We start from the raw sequence: 20,442 nt of genomic DNA on the forward strand, positions 1-20,442 counted from the left end.
ATTTCTACAATTTTGCTTAAAGGTTTCAATTATATGCAATTAAATTGTAAAAAAAAACAAACAAAAAAGTGAAAAAGGTGCTTTTGAAAAAAGAAAAGTAGAACGAAAGCTGGAGACGACCCTTTTTCATAACAAGTGCCGCTTTCATCATTACAAGATACAGTAAGTATTCCAAAAAAGTGTATATTGTTATCTAAAATTAATATATTATAGTTTCAACATAATATAGAGACGCAACTGAGCTGATGCATCTATATATTATGAAGAATACCAAAACCAGTAAAATGTTGTGCCTCTGACACAGTTCAGGAAGATTGTATGGTGTCACCATAATATATAAATGCTAAGTCGCTGACAAAGTTCAGGAAGATTTTATGTTGTCACCATAATATATACATGTACATGCGCTTGGGCATTTATGTATCATGATGTACACCAAAACAAGTAAAGTGCTAAGTCCCTGACAAAGTTCAGGAAGTTTTTATGGTGTCGCCACAATATGTATATACATGTACATGCGCTGGTACATATATGCATAATGGTGTACACTAAAACGAGTTAAGTGCCAACCCCCTGACAAAGTTCAGGACGATTTTATGGTGTCATCATAAAATATTTATGTGCATGCTCTTGTACATATGTATATGCACAAGGGTGTATATCATAACGATTTAAGTGCCAGGTCCTGCCAAAGTTCAGGAAGATTTTATGGTGTCATCATAAAATATATATGCACATGCGCTTGTACATATGTGCATAATGGTGTACACCAAAACGAGTTTAGTGTCAGGCTCCTGACAAAGTTCAGGCAGATTTTATGCTGTCATCATAAAATATATATGTACATGCGCTTGTACATATATGCATAATGGTGTACACCAAAACGAGTTAAGTTGCAGGTCCCTGACAAAGCTCAGGAAGATTTTATAGTGTCGTTATAAAATATATATATAAATGCGCTTGTACATATATGCATAATGGTGTATATCAAAACGAGTTAAGTGCCAAGCCCCTGGCAAAATTCAGGAAGATTGTATGGTGTAATCATAAAATATATATGTACATGCGCTTGTACATATATGCATAATGGTGTATATCAAAACGAGTTAAGTGCCAGGCCCCTGCCAAATTTCAGGAAGATATTATGGAGTAATCATAAAATATATATATATATATATATACATGAGTTTGTACATATATGCATAATGATGTACACCAAAATGAGTTAAGTGCCAGGCCCCTGGCAAAGTTCAGGAAGATTTTATGGTGTCATTATAAAATATATATATATATACGCTTGTACATATATGCATAATAGTGTATAAGTTGGAAAATTGTAAATTGAAACAAGTATCCTTTATGGTTTTGTACCGAACCCGGACACTATGGAATGAAGGCTGAATATTTGTGTCCAATTAATCATTATTAAAATGATTTATCGTTTATTATTTACAACAACAAATTAAGTAATTGCTGTTGGCATTGCGGATGCGCGTGCAATGGCTTAATTTAGCCAAAATTAAATTACTTAGGTTAGGTTAGGTTAGGTGGTAGCTGGCCTGATAAAGAAAGCTCACTTGGACAACACGAAGGTCCGTTGTGATACCACATACACCAAAAATAACGGTGACTTAGATCTAGCTACTTAGAGAATCTTTGCGTAGCAACGATAAAGCTCCGAATGATACCGATCTCAACTTTGGATAAATCCACGGGAGATCCAAGTGAGTCGCGACCGAAGTACTTTCGCCTAGTTCTGGCAAACGCTGGGCAATCAAGCATAAAGTGATTTGGTGATTCCACCTCAGCATCCTCCATACAGCTGCAGCAGGATGGAGTTTCCAGTATATGGATACCCATGAGACAGTACCCTGTCAAAACCCCAATGACCATTGATAGGTGAGCCTTTGTGAACCCAATTATTCAGCAGACCTCCTGCCATCTACTTTCGGCCAGAAAGATCTTGCTACCCTGCAAGACGTGGTGTCCGCCCAACGTTTTCTGAGCTGACTCGAGGCCCAGCTGTGGAGGACCAATCCACAGGTGGCCAGCGGAATCCCGAAACCCCTACCGCCATCTTCATACGGTTCAGCTGTACAAATGCGGGCTAAGAGATCCACTTGACAGTTACTCGGGATATCACTATGGCCCGGGACCCAGATAATCTTAATTGTAAAATAATTCGATGCAATCGCCAGCGAGGTCAGGCAACCCTAGACCACCCTCGACCGCACTGTAGTTGAGCTCAAGGCCTTGATAGCCGCTTGGCTATTAGAGTAGATGTTAGATTCCCTAACCGTAGTAGCACTGGATAGCATTTCACCCACCGCATCCGTAATCGCAGCAACTTCCGCTTGGAATACACTGCAGTGATCAGCCAACTTAAACTTGCGGCTTACATTTAGCTCTTGACAAAAGACCTCAACACCAACCTTTCCGTCCAACTTCGACCCATCCGTGAACAAGTTAAACGGTCCCATGCCCCAGATAATTCCTCTTCCCCACTCCTCTCTCGGTGGAGTGACTGGGGTGAAGGTTGTATAGGGAGCAGTTATCGGCATACAATAGTCCGTTCTGTCCGGGATAAAATCGAAACTGGTAAGAAGGCTAGAGTGTCCGAAGTCAGAAAGTGCATAGCCCATATCACGAAGCCTGACCAACGACCTAGCCGCGGCCGCCTTTCCCGCAATATCTACTGGATATATGTTCAGCATGACGTTCAGGGCCAAGATAGGTGTTGTTCTGAGAGCGCCATTGATTACGATCAGCGCCGTCCCTTGCACTGACACTAACATTTTAGAGGTGCTTGTCGTGTTCAGTGCTTTCCACCAGACCAACACCCCATATAGCAGAATCGGTTTGACCACCATCTCATAAAGCTAGTGTACTACTCCTTGCGAGAGTCGCCATCTCTTTCCGATAGCCCCTCTGCAGCAGTACAAGGCAACCGCGGCCTTCCTGGCCCTATCTTCCACATTGGGTCTCCAGGAGAGTTTCTTGTCCAAAACAATCCCCAAATATTTAACCCTATCAGAAAGTACCAACGGTACCGCTCCAATCAAGGGAGTTCTGAAATCGGGAATCTTATATCTCCTTGTGAAAAGAACCGTTTTTCCCGGGTTGACCGCCAATCCACTCGACTCCTAAACCAACTAGAGTTCTTTCGGTAGCTCACGGTAAGACATTGTTAAAAGCCCCCTCGATGTCTAGAAAGGCACCCAAAGCTAACTCTTTGTATTCTAGGGACCCCCTCTATTTGCTTTACAATCGAATGGAGAGCCGTCTCCGTCGATCTGCCCTTGCAGTACGCATGCTGTAAGGCCGACATTAACCCCCGAGGTATCCTTTCCCGTAGGTACAAGTCAATCAACTGCTCAAACGTCTTAAGAAAAAACGACGAGAGACTGATTGCCCTGAAATCCTTAGGTGATACATGAGAGCTTCTGCCGGCCTTCGGAATGAAGATAACCCTAATTGTGTGCCAAGTCTTCGGGAAATATTTAAGCCTGAGGCAGTTAGTGTAGATGCTGGCCTACCAGCGACAGGAAATTCCTAAACACTTTTGAAGTTGCGCAGGAATGATTCCATCCAGGCCCGGAGACTTATAGGGCTTGAATGACCCTATAGCCCGGGTTATTTGAGTTTTCCGTAGTGAAATGGCAGCACTTCTGCATGGCCAACGACCGCCGACCATGCAGGCGAAGATCCCTGCGCAACTGGGACATTGGGCAAATGATTGTCCAGTAAAGGATTTAGGGAATCCTCGCTACTCATCGACCAGTCCCCACCATCACCTCTCAGATACCCCAGAGGAGCGATATTCCTAGAGAGTATTTTTCGAAGCCTCGCGGATTCATTGCAGCGTTCTATGTTTTCGCAGAAGCTTCGCCTTCTGTCCTTATTTCATATTTATAAATCCCCAGCTTCATATTATAGAGCTCCCAGTCCGAGGGTAATTTACTCCTCCTGTCTCTGTTGAAGAGCCGCCGACTGGACGCTCTTAGATCGTCAAGAGAATCCGACCACCAGGGCGGCTTTCCATTCCCCTGTAAATTTTCAATGGGCAGGACAGTTGAAAGGCGCTATTGCTTGCCGAGGTGAAGTTTTCCACCAGAACGTCTATCTCAGATTCGGACAGGTCCGAACTGACGGTAGGCGCCGCAGGCAATAGCTCTCCCAGCTTCCTACAATCCAAGTCCCACTTAGTACTTTTAGGGTTCCTAAAAGATATTTTACCGGAAGTTCTTCGTTCACCGAGAACTGAATATATCGGTGATCAGAGAAGGCGTGCTCGTTGAGAACCCTCCAGCCAGATATCCGACCTTCTAGTTCTTTACTAAGCAGGGTGAGGTCCAGGACCTCCTACCTTACCGCAGTAATAAAAGTCGGGTCATTCCCCCTATTGCATATACAAAGTCCCTCATCTACAATAAAAGTAAATAAAGACTCATCTAGTGTTGGTATCCGAGCTTCCCCAGATGCTATGATGGGCATTAGCATCGGCACCGATCAGCGACGTAGAGAGAAAATCCGGGCCCGGGACTAAACAATTTACGGGCCCCCTATAAAAAATCCACAAATCATTTGATTAACTTTAATTTTACCAACGACATATACTATCTTGGGTACTCCCCATCACTTCCTTGATGAGATTAAAGACTTAGGGGTTATTTTTGACTCCTCGTTCTCTTTCAATAACCATATTAACTATGTAATTTTAAGCGCGTATGCTTCCTTAGGTTTCGTGAGGCGTAATAGCACCAACTTCTCAGATCACTATACCTTGAAATTGCTATACTCATCGTTTGTTCGTTCCAAAGTGGAATATGCTGCGTTTATTTGGAGGCCTCATCACAAATTTGCAATCGACAGGATTGAGCGAGTACAAAAGATCTACCTAAAATTGTGCCTATGATCCTTACATTTCTCAGACCCAGTCCCTTATTATCATTCCCGCTTGCTGCTAATTAATTTGAAATCATTAGAACTCAGAAGGTTAACCCTTTCCTTGTCTTTCATTTTCGGAGTTGTTAATGGAGATATTGATTGCTCCACTATACTGCCCGCGATTCAATTTCCTATTCCAACGAAGTCTCTTTGTTCTCATAACCCCTTTTATATTAAACATAAGTCTACTAACTATGCGATAAATGCTCCATTGGCGCGCTCTCTACGTGAACTTAATGAGATCTCTAATTCTATTAAGTATGCTTGATTTTCCTCATCCAAAGTCTATTTTTCTTAATTTACTTAACTCTGTTTTGTAGCTAGTCTTAGTTATTCGTTTTAGTCAGTTTTTTTCACTTTTCGAATAAAATTAAAATTAAATTAAATAATGACGTCTCATTCATGAATCATTGTTGATGGATTACATGAAAAAAATTTTTGCCTCATCAACTAAATGATTTTTGGACTAAGAGCTGACAATAAAATTAACACAGAATATCTACTATTTATACTATTTTATTGTAACGTAGAAATAAATTCTATTTTAAGAGCCACATATTGTTTCAAAGAATCTTTTCTTGTTTCAAATATCTTTTCTCGTTGTGGAGTGCTGCTGAAATAGTACAACATTTTTGTAAAATTCCGAAGAAAGTAATTGCAGCCGTACAACATTCTGTAGCCTCAACACCACATAAATTGAGACTGTGGGTTGCATAAGGCGAGTAATCAGCATTCGAGAATGTGACGTAGTGCTCCGCTGTAAGCTCCTTTCATATTGGCGCCGTTACCGTACCCTTGTGCACGACAATCTTCAATCAAGTATGGCAAATTAGATCAGCGATTTTCTGGCCAGTTTTTTGGTTACAATTCACGAAAGCCAAAAGCCGTTCTTGAATTGTAAAATTTGTTGCTTTCGAATTGAAATGGAGTTAGCGCAAAATGAACGTAGTCAACGTGACTAGCATCAGGCATAGCATCAACGATAATAGGAAAATACTTGGCTTTCTTGCCTTGATCTAATATAGACTCCTCACGTGCTTTGCACAAATTTCTATAAACTCGTTCTGAATGTGTGGGGAAAGATAGTGAACTTGCAAACATTTGTGCTGCTGTTGTGAAATCCCAACTTTATCCAAATGATCTCTAAGTGTCGGATCATATTGGCTTATGAGATCTTAGATGCCCATCGTTTCGTTCACCAAGATAAATACTTTCGCCTTTGAAAGCTAGATCTCTTTGATCTTGAACATTTTTGTGTGATGGCAGTTTATCGTATAGTTTCTTCCATACCTGGAATTTCGCATATCCGCTGAACAAATTTTAGGTCGATTTAAAGTATTGGTGCTTAATAGATGACATGGTAGGCAATAAAAAGCATTGCTACTGGCACTCCACACTAACCAGTCACGCTCCATTCTCTCCATTTGGCAAGATTCACGGTACCGATATCGAAGTCGTTTAAATAATCCGGACTTTGATACAGAGTTGGTGGTATTGTTGGAAGATGAACCTTCATCAGTGTCCACACGAAAACTTTACGATTTCGGATTCATGTAAACAAATGTTTTTGTTTGATGTTTTTATTGTCTCCTCAGGCCCAGGCAAAAAATCCTTATCAATATTCGTCGCTTTTGAAATTCGGCTTAAAATTTGCACATGGAACAACTAAAGACTCTCCTGAATTAAAAAAAATGCTTTAGTACTTTTAAGTCGCGGGCCCCCTGAGAAACACATTTTTGTTTGATGTTTTTATTGTCTCCTCAGGCCCAGGCAAAAAATCATTATCAATATTCGTTGCTTTTGAAATTCGGATTAAAATTTGCACATGGAACAACTAAAGACTCACCTGAATTTAAAAAAATAACTTAGTACCTCTAAATCGCGGGCCCCTGAGAAAGCCCGGGCCGGGGGAATCCCCCCATGAGAATCGGTTCAGCCGTTTCGGAGGAGTTAAGCTTCTAAAAACGTGACCGAAGAATTTTATATATTAGGTTGAATTTTTTCTAAAAAAAATCATAACTCAAGAATGGCTAAACCGATTTGGGATTTCAAAATCAACTAACCATCATCTCTCCTTCCTGTATTTTTCCTAAAAATTCCATGGCAATCTTTCAATCCGTTCTCGAGTTATGGAGTGACAATCAAAATGTACACTTATTTTTATATATATAGATTGTTTTTGTTTTATCGGCCTATTGATAAAGTATTCAAGGTTCGAAAGAAGCTCAAGGCCAGAACAATAATTTTTTTGTAATGATTATTGTTTTTTTTTTAATTTTTCTATAATTGAATAATTTTATTTTGTTTTTGGAATAGTAAGTAGAAAATTTTTCAGAAAACCTGCGATAGCTACTCAGATAGATCCATTTCTAAGGGTGCTAAGCCTTCATCATTAGTACGCTTTAGGCACGCTGCGCTAACCATTTAGCTATACAGCGGTGGTTTATTTGACCGATAGATTGCTACTTCTATTCCTCCTTACCAACTATATTTATTCAGCGTTGCGCCATCTGTTGCAAGACACTGGTAATGTTGGATTTGTTTATTGTCAATTACTTTGTTTGACATTTCCCAAGTGCTCTTGGTTTTATTAACAATTGTTTTTGTTTTATCGGCCTATTGATACAGTATTCAAGGTTCGAAACGAGCTCAAGGCCAGAACAATATTTTTTTTGTAATGATTATTGTTTTTTTTTTCTATAATTGAAAAATTTTATTTTGTTTTTGGAATAGTAAGTAGAACATTTTTCAGAGACACTGCGATAGCTACGCAGATAGATCCATTTCGAAGGGTGCTAAGCCTTCATCATCAGTACGCTTTAGGCATGCTGCGCTAACCATTTAGCTATACAGCGGTGGTTTATTTGACAGATAAATTGCTACTTCTATTCCTTCTTACAAACTATATTTATTCAGCGCAGCGCCATCTGTTGTAAGACATTGATAATGTTGGATTTGTTTATTGTCAATTATTTTGTTTGACATTTCCCAAGTGCTCTTGGTTTTATTAACAATTGTTTTTGTTTTATCGGCCTATTGATAAAGTATTTAAGGTTCGAAACGAACTCAAGGCCATAACAATAATTTTTTTGTAATGATTATTGTTTTTTTAATTTTTCTATAATTGAAAAATTTAATTTTTTTGGAATAGTAAGTAGAAAAATTGTCACACAATCTACCATAGCTACGAAGATAGATCCATTTTGAAGGGTGCTAAGCCTTTATCATCAAAACGCTTTAGGCACGCTGCGCTAACCATTTACCTACACAGCGGTGGTTTATTTGACTGATAAATTGCTACTTCTATTCCTTCTTAACAACTATATAGATTTCTTCCATGAAACCGCAAAACCGAAAATGAATGTGTGTGTGTGTGTGTGTGTTTGTGTGTGTGTGTGTGTGTGTGTTTGTGTGTGTGTGTGTGTGTGTGAACTTTTTGAACCCAGCAAGAAATCGAGCGACCTGATACTGAGCGGATACTGATCAGAATATTTTGATAGTTTTGGAAATTTACAGCCACCGATTGAACTGATTAATTATCTGAGGCCACCAATACATTAAAATTATGAGCAGAAACAAAAATACAACAATTTGCTCGGGATATTCGTACTGTTAGCTTGTTGGATGAGATTGCTGGTGCTGGCCTATATGTTGTGAACATGCTTGTGCCCACGAGGTATTGTACAAACAGTTCTCCGAGTTTACTGGACTACTTTATTATATCAGATCCTAGGGCTGTTATTAAATTTGACCAAATTTCTTTTCCTTCAGACCATGACTTGTTGTTTTGCACCCTTGACTTGCCTTTTGGTTGCCGTAGTCCAAGTGTATCATACACATGTTAAGATTTTCGCTCCATTAATCATAATGATTTGTTTTCTGATCCATCGAGAGTAGACTGGTGCCAATGTCGGTATTATGCTACTGCTAATGATAAGCTGAATCTTTTGAACACAGAAATACTAAAAGCATATAATAACCATGTTCCCGAACGTCGAAGTAAGTGTAAGTCTATCTCTTGTGCGTGGTATAGCAGTAGAGTAATTGTGGCAGTAATGAAACGCAACAAGGCACATCGAGAGTGGAAAAGGAATAGGACTGAGCATAACTGGAATTTATTCAAAATTGCTAGGAACACCGCAACCAGAACTGTTCGACTTCAAAAGCGCAAATACTTTATGTCTAAACTTGATCCATAACTAATGTGTCTGATAATTTCACGGCCGCTATATATATGTGCTACTCAGACACATCATTTGAGTTTTCAACTGTATATGAGAGTGATTTTGCTAGATGCATATTTAAAATAAGTTCCAATGCAGTGGGAGGAGACGGTATTTCAATGAAGTTTGTTAAAATTATATATTAAGCTACCTTACGCACATTATTAACCACTGTATTACAACATCATGCTTCCCTGACCTGTGGAAAGACGCCATTGTAAAGCCTGTGCCTAAAAACAGAGATGCAAGTTTACGAAATGATTTTCGTCCCATAAGTATTTTACCTGCGCTCTCAAAAATTTTTGAAAGTCTACTCTCGGAACAAATTATCCTGCATGTCCAAAACAAGAATATCATCACGAATATCATTATAAAAGTCATCAGTTTGAATATCATATATGAATGTATCAGTATCCATATAATTCAAAGCAATATTATTTTTATATTTCTCTTTGATATAATCATAATGGAAATCATATATATTAAATTTTGAAATTTCTAATACGGTAAAACGAATATGTGTCGGTTTATTGTACAGAGTTGACACTTGTTTCAATTGAATCGCTATTAAATTATTAGAAAATTTACTTAAACTATGGAAATTTGGTTTTGCTATTAAGGCCCTAGCACCTAATTTGTTCCTACCTTTTCACCCAATATTAGTATTTTCCCAATCTTGTACTAATTTAACATCTACTCTTTTATCTACATTTTCCATAGTTTTCCCATACACAGCATTATTCAATAATTTAAAGAAATTTTCTTCAAAATTATTTGCTGCTAATGTTCTATGATAATTATTTAAATCAATATATTTTTTAACCAATCTGATTGATTAAATTTTAGAATTCTATGAATTTTCTTTAATACAAGACCATGTTTAATACATTGTTGTAAATTTCTATAATGAATAATACATTTATTTTGTTTCCCAAATCACCAATCAACTTTGAGTTTTTCATTGCACCAACTTTTTTATTTTCAAAACAAAATGGAAAGTCATTATGAATATTGTGAGTATTTATGTGATAATCTAAATCTACTTATAATATGTGTCCGACCAAAGAATCTTCTGGTATGCTAAAAACGTTAAACTCCTCTACGCTTTCAATCCATTCAAAATTATTATGAGGGAGATATTGTGACATAGCATAACCATATAAATTGTTAACATCTAAATAAATGATGTAATTTGAAGACTTAGTCGCATCGTAATCACTTAAATATTTAGTGTTAGCAACTGAACGCCGTTTACAACATTGAACAATCCCGCCCTTAATTCCCGACAATATAAAATTATGCATGTTTTCATCAGTAAACAGTTCTAGTTCTATTATAGTTATTTTGAGCATTACGTCTCAAGATAATCCTGGAGATGTATAATATTGATAAGGGTCTAGTCGATAAATTCCTTTACAAAATTTTCTAAAATTTTGAAAAATTTCACTGAGGAGTAACACATCTACTTTTAGATATAATAATAAATAATCTAATAAATTGGAACAACTAAATGTTGTCCAAACATTTTGTGCATGCCGATAATCATCGATACTACACGATTCATTTTATAATTTATTAAAGAAATGTGAAAGATCAGGTAATTTTGTTTCGTTGAGACGTTCTTCTGAATCTCAGTAGTCATATGGGAAAATACCTTTCCGTTTCATTAAATCAAAGTGATGTTTGTTGTTTCTAAATCATTATTATTTAAATTCTTAGCTAAACTGTCTAAACTAGAAGGCATGAATCGAAATGAATCTAAAAGCTTAGTTCAATGGTATCTTTATTATTAACATATATTCTCTTTTATATTGAAATATACAACTCTTTGTATAAGGGAATAATATTTATATCCCCCTCTATAGATGACAACTCTTTGATAAATAAATGTCAATCCTATTTAGAGAAATTGTGGAAAAATATTGGCATAAAATTTGATATCTGATATTCTAAATTACATTTACTATGCGCTGGACCTCTATATTCACCAGTTAAATGACAATGGTCTGCTACCCTATCATTTAATAAAAGTTCCGTTCCACAAATATGACAAAATATATCCTCGTTTTGACATCTAAGTTTGTTGGTAGTTAATGGATGCATTCTAACTGTTTTACTCAAATATAGCTGGTAAATATCTAAAACATCATCGAAAATACTTAAAAAAAATGTTTTGGAGCATATAACAATAGGCATAAGGAATACGTTCTTGTACACATTGAGTCCTACTAGAATTTTGAATATCTACTGGTTTTAGAATACATTCAAAATCTGCATATATAGTAAATGGTACATCTAATTGTTTTTTGAAATTTTCAAATTTTGGTATTCTTTTCTCAGGTGTAGGCATGCGTGTTACCATTTTTCTACAATGCTTTTTATGGGTTAGTAATTTTTCTTCCTTATCAAAATGTATTAGACACGTATTGCAAAAATATAATTTATGCTCATATCTTGTAACTTGATACCTCATTAATCTACTTAATTTTTTATCCAAACTTAATGGCTTTCATTGAAATCATCACTGTATAAAGAAATAAGATTAATGTGATGCGATTTTTCTTCTTTTGTTAAATAATAGGGGCCTACTACCAAATTGTCTTCTATACAAATACATTTATACTAATATCTGGATTATTTGATTGAAATATTTCAATATATTTTATTTGTTATGGGAAATTTAAATTTTCAAAAGTGAGTACTTTATCATTAATTAAAGTTATATTGGAATCTTGAATATTTCTAATGTGATATGAAGCACACTTTTCTCCATGTTTTGGGGGTTGATAAAGAGATGAAATTATGGCCCACTTAAAGCAATATATATCATTGCTAACAATATTAATACAAGCTTTTCTATCTGCTATTACTTTTGGTAGTGGTATATACAATGAACTTCTAATTGGTTGGTATTTTTTTATGTTTACTTCTAGATGAATAAATTCACTTAGCCTCCAACCACTATCTCGCTCTTGAAATGTATTCATTTTTTTATACTCGGTTAAGCAGAGCTCACAGAGTATATCAACTTTGATTGGATAACGGTTGGTTGCACAGGTATAACGGAATCGAGATAGGTATAGACTTCCATATATCAAAATCATCAGGATCGAAAAAAAATTGGATTGAGCCATGTTAGTACGCCCGTTAACACGATAACTTGAGTAAATTTTGAGGTATCTTGATGAAATTTGGTATGTAGGTTCCTGAGCACTCATCTCAGATTGCTATTTAAAATGAACGATATCGAACCATAACCACGCCCACTTTTTCGATATTGAAAATTTCGAAAAACCGAAAAAGTGCGATAATTCATTACTAAAGACGGATAAAGCGATGAAATTTCGTAGGTGAGTTGATCTTATGACGCAGAATAGAAAATTGGTAAAATTTTGGACAATTGGCACCGCCCACTTTTAAAAGAAGGTAATTTAAAAGTTTTGCAAGCTGTAATTTGGCAGTCGTTGAAGATATCATGATGAAATTTGGCAGAAACGTTACTCCTATTACTATATGTATGCTTAATAAAAATTAGCAAAATCGGAGAACGATCACGCCCACTTAAAAAAAAAATATTTTAAGTCAAATTTTAACAACAAATTTAATATCTTTACAGTATATAAGTAACCTATGTCAATATTCAACTCCAGTACTGATATGGTGCAACAAAATAAAAAAATAAAAGAAAATTTCAAAAATGGGCCTGGCTCCGCCCTTTTTCATTTAATTCGTCTAGGATACATTTAATGCCATAAGTTGAACAAAAATTTACCAATTCTTGTGAAATTTGGTAGGGGCTTAGATTCTGGGACGATAACTTATTTTTGTGAAAAAGGGCGAAATAGGTTGAAGCCACTCCCAGTTTTTATACACAGTCGACCGTCTGTCCTTCCGCTCGGCCGTTAACACGATAACTTGATCAAAAATCGATATATTTTTACTAAACTCAGTTACTAAACTCAGTAAATTAGCGGTATCCCACAGATGATGTTCTGGGTAACCTTGGTCCACATTTCGGTCGATATCTGGAAAACACCATCACATATACAACTACCACCACTCCCTTTTAAAACCCTCATTAATACCTTTAATTTGATACCCATATCGTACAAACAAAGTCTAGGGTCACCCCCGATCCACTTTATGGCGATATATTTCGAAAAGGCGTCCACCTATGGAACCAAGCCCACGCCTTTTAAAATTCTCATTAACATCTTTCATTTGATACCCATATCGTACAAACAAATTCTAGAGTCAACCTATAGGCGTCCACCTATTGAACTATGGCCCACTCCCTCATAAAATACTCCTAAATACCTTTCATTTGATACAAATGTCATACAAACACATTCCAGGGTTACCCTCGGTTCATTTTCCTACATGGTTATTTTCCCTTATATGTTGAATAGCTCTCAACTGAGTATGTAATGTTCGGTTACACCCGAACTTAACCTTCCTTACTTGTTTCAATTAATTTACTAAACTTTTCCTTAATTATATCAACAACATTATTGTTCTCATTAAATGCTTCAGTCATTAACGTTTGGTGTGACATTATAGCAAATTCTTCAATACTTTCTTTTATTTGAATATATTTACAAAATAATTCAAAGTTAAATTTGATGCTTTCATGCTTCTATAGATTTCCGTAAAAGTTCAGATAATTTGTTAAAATGTTTTTCAAAGAAATGTTCAGCAATTAAATCATTGGGTTGATCGTTTCCCAAACGCATGTTTCAATACGATTATTAAACATAGCATTAATCCATATAACATTACTATTTACATTATACATACTATTCTTTTTATGTATGTTTGTTCTCACCTGTGCTGTCCAAACATATTCTTTCACTTGAATTTTACATTGCTCGGAAAAAGGGGGGGTTTTTTTATAACTTGTTGTTTCAATGTAATATATCTATCTAAATTCCTCTTCCGAGTATATATCTTTTAAAAAAAACTACACGGATACATTTTTATTTTTTTATTAATTGGTACATCAGTTTACCTTCTATATTGGCTTTTTTGAGCTTTTTTCCTTTGAAATTGATTTTAAATCCTTAAGAGCTTGACTCATAATGTGGAATATACCTACAATAAACAGCGGTGTTAAAGAAGTTACGATGTATAAGTATTATTACAGTTTATTACAAGTGATCCTGGTTTAACACCGTCTAAAATGTTTATAAAATGATTATCCTTGAAATATAGGTGAGTGCTGAGCTGCTTTAAATAATTTTCTATATTTATTTACCGAAATGATGTCCAATTTGTATACATTGAGACAAGTAGCCCTTATCTTTCTAAATGTATGTATATGGATGGATGTGTCTGTGTCAGTATGTACATACAAACTTAAAACCTAATAAAAAGACAAATAAAGTGTTCACTCTTCATATTTGAGAAAAATTATAATTTATATGCTGTCAGGTTTAAGGAACCCAAATGGTTGTAATCAATGTGAGAACACATTTTATTAAAAAACCAAACTTTGTGATAAAGAAATCACAAATTCATTATAAAGATGCCCTTTATTTAATTATGAAATTCTCATGTACTTATATGTGTAAGTATGTACATACAAACTTACAACCTAACAAAAAGACAAATAAAAGGTTCAATCTTCATATTTAAATTAGTACTCGCACACAAATGAAAGCATACTATTTTTTTTATTTTCTTTTTTCTAGAGTTTTTATTATGTTTGATTCCTTTTTTTGATGCTTTTGTCGGCTCGAGATCTAAATCTTAATAAAAAATTCTGTTTTTTGTTTTTCTTCTCCGATTTTTGAAGCGCAGGCTAAAGTTCAACTGAACGGGTAGCTAGTTTTAGAATAGTTGTAAGCTCAAGTAAATAGGAAGTGATCGGTTTTCAATGTTTATTACTTTTGGAAACTTATAACGAATTTAATCAAAGGAAATACAGCATGTGGATTTATTTACTTATATACATATATATATGTTTCAATGTTGTTCGGTTAAGGTTTCTTATCAGCGTGGTTTGAGTTTTTCTCTTGTACATACATACATACATACATACATACATACAGGAGGGACGGGCGTTATATCGGAGCGCCAAGACAAATTCGACGGGCTCTTTAAAACTCTGAGCCCCTTTAAAAATCTGAGTCCCATTCTATCTCATTCCGTCATGACATGCAGTTTGGATCGTAGGCCTAAGAGAAGGTTCTATACAAAAAGCCACCCAACCAAAAACTATTCCCAAGAATGAAAATAATTGCATTGATTTTTGTGGCCCAACAGTAGCAGCTGTTCCCATAAACGAAATTTTAGCCACTAAAGGGTTACTAAATGTTGGAAAAATTAATTTAAATGATAAGGTGGAAAAAGTTCTCTCATTTGAAGTTAATTTTAACAAGTAAGGAAGGCTAAGTTCGTGTGTAACCGAACATTACATACTCAGTTGAGAGCTATGGAGACAAAATAAGGGAAAATCACCATGTAGGAAAATGATCCTAGGGTAACCCTGGAATGTGTTTGTATGAAACGTGTATCAAATGGAAGGTATTAAAGAGTACTTAAAGAGGGAGTGGGCCATAGTTCTATAGGTGGACGCCATTTAGGGATATCGCCATAAAGGTGGACCAGGGCTGACTCTAGAATTTTTTTGTACGATATGAGTATCAAATGAAAGGTGTTAATGAGTATTTTAAAAGGGAGTGGGCCTTAGTTCTATAGGTGGACGCCTTTTCAAGATATCGCCATAAAGGTGGACCAGGGGTGAGTCTAGAATTTGTTTGTACGATATGGGTATCAAATGAAAGGTGTTAATGAGTATTTTAAAAAGGAGTGAGCCTTAGTTCTATAGGCGAACGCCTTTTCGAGATATCGCCATAAAGGTGGACCAGGGGTGACTCTAGAATGCGTTTGTACATTATGGGTATCAAACGAAAGGTGTTAATGAGTATTTTAAAAGGAAGTGGGCCTTAGTTCTATAGGTAGACCAGGGTTGACTCTAGAATGTGTTTGTACGATATGGGCATCAAATTGAAGGAATAAAGGGTTTTAAAAGGGAGTGGTGGTAGTTGTATATGTGAAGGCGTTTTCGAGATATCGACCAAAAAATGGACCAGGGAGACCCAGAACATCATCGGGTACCGCTAATTTATTAATATATATAATAACACGAATAGTATTCCTGCCAAGATTCCAAGGGCTTTTGATTTCGCCCTGCAGAAATTTTTAATTTCATTCTACTTAATAGGGTAGGTGTCACACCCATTTTACAAAGTTTTTTTTCTAAAGTTATATTTTGCGTCAATAAACCAATCCAATTACCATGTTTCATCCCTTTTTTCGTATTTCGTATAGAGTTATGGCATTTTTTCTCAATTTTCGTAATTTTAGATATCGAAAAAGTGGGCGTGATGACAGTTGAATTTCGGTCATTTTTATACCAATACAAAGTGAGTTCAGATAAGTACGGGGACTGAGTTTAGTAAAGATATATCGATTTTTGCTCAAGTTATCGTGTTAACGGCCGAGCGGAAGGACAGACGGTCGACTGTGTGTAAAAACTGGGCGTGGCTTCAACCGATTTCGCCCTTTTTCACAGAAAACAATTACCGTTCTGGAATCTAAGCCCCTATCAAATTTCACAAGGATTGGTAAATGTTTGCTCGACTTATGGCATTAAAAGTATCCTAGACAAATGAAATGAAAAAGGGCGGAGCCACGCCCATTTTGAAATTTTCTTTTATTTTTGTATTTTGTTGCACCATATCATTGGAGTTGAATGTTCACATAATTTACTTATATACTGTAAAGTCATTAAATTTTTTGTTAGAATTGGACTTAAAAAAAAAAAAAATTTTTTAAAGTAGGCGCTCTCGTTCTCCGATTTTGCTAATTTTCATTAAACATACATATAGTAATAGTAGTTACGTTCCTGCCATAATTTCATTATGATATCTTCAACGACTGCCAAATTAAAGCTTGCAAAATTTTTAAAATACCTTCTTTTAAAAGTGGGCGGTGCCACGCCCCTTGTCCAAAATTTTACTAATTTTCTATTCTGCGTCATAAGTTCAACTCACCTGCCAAGTTTTATCGTTTTACCTGTCTTTGGTAATGAATTATCGCACTTTTTCGGTTTTTCGAAATTTTCGATATCGAAAAAGTGGGCGTGGTTATAGTCCGATATTATTCATTTTAAATAGCGATCTGAGATGACTACCCAGGAACCTACATACCAAATTTCATCAAGATACCTCAAAATTTACTCAAGTTATCGTGTTAAGGGGCGGACGGACGGACGGACGGACATGGCTAAATCAAATTTTTTTTAGAAACTGATGATTTTGAGCTCTGCTCAGCTGAGTATAAAAATGATGTAGATATTCAAAAATTAAAATTTTTAATACAGCAGTAGTTCGATGACGAAATTAAAGCGGATGACATTGATTTGGGATGTGCTCGAACTCCAACTAAAAAAACATAATTTTAGTTGTGATATTGAGTGGATATGTGAAGATAAACTTCTTAATGAATTTTTAGGAATTGTAAACAAATATAAAGGTATCGGTGGTGGCTCTTGACCAAAAGCTTATATGGATTTATAAAATTGATTCAAAACAAATATTTTATTTATAAATGTACAAATATTTTAAATTTGAAATAATATATTTTATGTGAATATTTAATAAATTAAAATAAAAATTGTATTTATTTATTTAAAAAGGTTTATTTGAAAAAAGTAAGTATTTACAGGTAGAATTTATTTAAAATACTAGTTTTACCCGGCGTACGTTGTAACGCCCGAGATCGAATGGATGTTGCGTTATTTTTTCTGTTTTTTTTGTTGATAATTTAATTTATTGTTCTGTAAATTGAATTGAATTTTGTACGCATACTTGGTGAAATTTTCTGTTAAAACATTTTATTCTTGTATCTTATTGTAATACATGCGGGTACACAATAGTTTTGGTTTATTCGTTCGGTGCAAAGATAAACAAATTTTTTGGTGTTCCAACTCTAGACCAAGCAACATATAGCTGGCCATGGGAAAAGCACGGACTCTCTCAATTTAAGCCTGCAACAGTAAGTGATTTTCCTTGTGCTTTGTTGATTGTAATTGCAAAAGCAAGGCGTACAGGAAAATGTATGCGCTTAAAATTGAATGGCAAATCTGTAGGAATCATTGGGATTCGTGGTATGAGCACATCTTCACATTTACTTTTACCGCTGATGATTGTTGCTTTGATTACATTCGGCATTAATTTCTAAACGCAAAGTCTGTTCCATTGCACAATGTTGGTGGGTTTAAATTCCGAAGAGGCATGATTGGTGAGCCAATTTTCAAAGTTGATATATGCGCAGGCATTCCTTTTGGTTCTAAGGAGTATAGAAATTCATTTGGATAATTCACAATTTTATCTTCATCTGTAACTGTGTAGATCGATTTATATTTCGTCACTTCACCAGGAAATTGGTTTTGAATGCGATCATTGATTTTGTTAATGTGATCATTTTTGGGAGCTAAGATAGTTCGTTCGCATAGCCAAAAAACAAAAGCTTTTAAATTTAAAACTCTTAATTCTGAAATATGAAACACTTTCGTCTTGATCGAAGGAACCTAGAGCCAAAATTTGGTGATGATCGAAGTATGGCAAACACGTTTTCATAGGGAACACACATACAGAATTTGATTTTTATAGAAGATGTAGATAGACTGAAGCTAAACAATTTTTTTAACAGCAGCAGATTACTAAACGTCCAAAAGGCATAACAGCCAAACTCAACAATGCAGTCAAACTTTAGGTGTTAAAATAACTTAAGTTTGTACGGCAGCCATAGCTTTTCCCTATTCCAAATTTTACTGGAGGTGTTAGGACTTAACGTCACATAGCTCCTTACCAATGTAAATTATCCTACCATTACGACATTCAGATATATGCAGCATAATATATTCCATTTGTATGGGAGGCGCCACGCCCCCTTTTTCCCAATTCCATATTTTCTTGATGGTATTATGGATTGACCTCTGTTATGATATCCATCGACTGAGTGTGCAACAGGCACATTCAAGAACAAACGAGCAGCAGTGCTTGTGACAAGGTGCAATGACCACGGCGTGTGCACTGGCGTTCAGGCCCGGGGCTTCAGCTTCGTGGATTCCTTAACGTGATCACTGCACAGCACTACTCTCCCCAGTCAATGGTCAAACAGAATAATTTGTTTTGCACACTGGGATACTCTACCATAAGAAAAATATAAAAAACAAACGCACTTGCATGCCACACTTCATCAATATGACACACTGTATACCTACCTTTATGCATGGCAGCTCATTGTTGCAATGATGGGTGGCTGCCTCTGTACCCGCCCTAACATTGGCCTCATAGATGTTATTGAGACCCCGATACGTTATCACTAACCCCTGTGTCTCAAACCAAAGCAAAAAGAAATTATCTACCATTTTAACAATTATTATTTTATCAAAATCAATCCATTACAATATTAAGGATTTTAGTTTAGTTAGCCTATTGTTTCATAAAAATACAGAAAAAGTATGATGTGACAGAACTGTAATTTATACCTACAAGCATACTCGCTTTCTTATCTTTGACTTCAAATTCAACAAAAAGCCTTATACATATGTATGTAAATATGTATGTGTGTAGATGCAAAAAAAACTCACTTTGAAAAAACAAAATATTTATCTTTAAAATCATCGAATTTCACTTAAGCTGGAATTGCATTCGTATATCCGCACATGATTATATACATACCATATGTATGTACAACAACAAAAAAATATATGTTTTATGGAAAATATGTATTTAAGTAACATTAATAAAATCTTATAACTAGATATGCATATGTACGTGGTGTGCTTGAATATATAGGGTAAAAAAAGTAGATATAGGAGGTATATATGATATATATGAATTTATATATATTGTATTGCTACGTAGCATCGAAGGCCTTCACGCTTGCAGTTGCTGCATTAAGAATATCATAAGCATTCAAATGTTCTTTTAAATATAAATTATCCATCTATAATAAATTTGCGAATGACGGTAACCATCCGAATTCATACAAAATGCTTAAGAAAGATCGCAACAAAAAATTATTTAAGCTACAATTAGGGTTCAAACCTCGTCATACAACTCTATTTCAAACATGTTCAATAATACTAGGTACAAACACGCGCCAAATTGGCAATTTATACCATTTGGGCAATTTATTACGTAATTTTGTCATATAATAAATTGTAATAACAAATTGCCAATTTAAAAAAAATTGCGTA

The 20,442-nt window shown here is 35.5% G+C and overlaps 1 protein-coding gene across 10 annotated transcripts in view; it reads right to left on the reverse strand.

Moving 5' to 3' along the window:
* LOC137235484 (calcium-dependent secretion activator-like) overlaps positions 1-20,442 on the reverse strand; it is a 2,443,847-nt gene that overhangs the window by 613,391 nt on the left and 1,810,014 nt on the right. The window lies entirely within an intron of this gene.

Source organism: Eurosta solidaginis, chromosome X (assembly GCF_040869045.1).
Source record: "Eurosta solidaginis isolate ZX-2024a chromosome X, ASM4086904v1, whole genome shotgun sequence".
Lineage (NCBI taxonomy): Eukaryota > Metazoa > Arthropoda > Insecta > Diptera > Tephritidae > Eurosta > Eurosta solidaginis.